The sequence below is a fragment of the Schistocerca cancellata genome, chromosome 5, assembly GCF_023864275.1.
Source record: "Schistocerca cancellata isolate TAMUIC-IGC-003103 chromosome 5, iqSchCanc2.1, whole genome shotgun sequence".
NCBI classification, from domain to species: Eukaryota; Metazoa; Arthropoda; class Insecta; order Orthoptera; family Acrididae; genus Schistocerca; species Schistocerca cancellata.
Window position 1 is genome coordinate 305860052 of NC_064630.1, and position 552 is coordinate 305860603.

The following is a 552-nucleotide window of genomic DNA, read 5'->3' on the forward strand; positions in this document are numbered from 1 at the left end:
TTTCCATCTGTCTCGTTTCCGTATGACTGAAACCGTTCTTAGAACCTAGGTCTTTACTTTTCGATGTTTGCGAATAGAATTTATATCTGAAGTGGTGACATATTTCGTATGTAAATGAGCATTTTTTATTGACTGCGACTAACATCATTGTCTTTTTCTTGGAACACAGAAATGACCTCAACTTCAGCTTTGTGAAATTACAAGGAAAGAAAACCCTTACCTGCTTACAGGCGTTGACATACGTCAACGGGGAAAGATGAAAATGTGTGCCCCGACCGGGACTCGAACCCGGGATCTCCTGCTTGCATGGCAGACGCTCTATCCATCTGAGCCACCGAGGACACAGAGGATAGCGCAACGTATGTCAACGCCTGTAAGCAGCTAAGGGTTTTCATTTCATTGTAATTTCATTCTAACGAGCTGCTTGGTCACCGATGGTATTTGTTCCGAAAGAACAGATACCATCTTAGTAAATATATAGTTAAGTCTGACTGGCCACTTGACCATCTTCTGTGCGAATGCACAAACAGTGCCCGAACTCTTACGGGAATC

The 552-nt window shown here is 43.1% G+C and overlaps 1 non-coding gene across 1 annotated transcript; it reads right to left on the reverse strand.

The window, feature by feature from the left end:
• Nucleotides 1–267: 267 nt before the first annotated feature.
• Nucleotides 268–341, reverse strand: Trnaa-ugc (transfer RNA alanine (anticodon UGC)). Its single transcript has one exon. It is a non-coding gene; the product is annotated as a tRNA-Ala (tRNA).
• Between the last annotated feature and the right edge of the window lie 211 nt (nucleotides 342–552).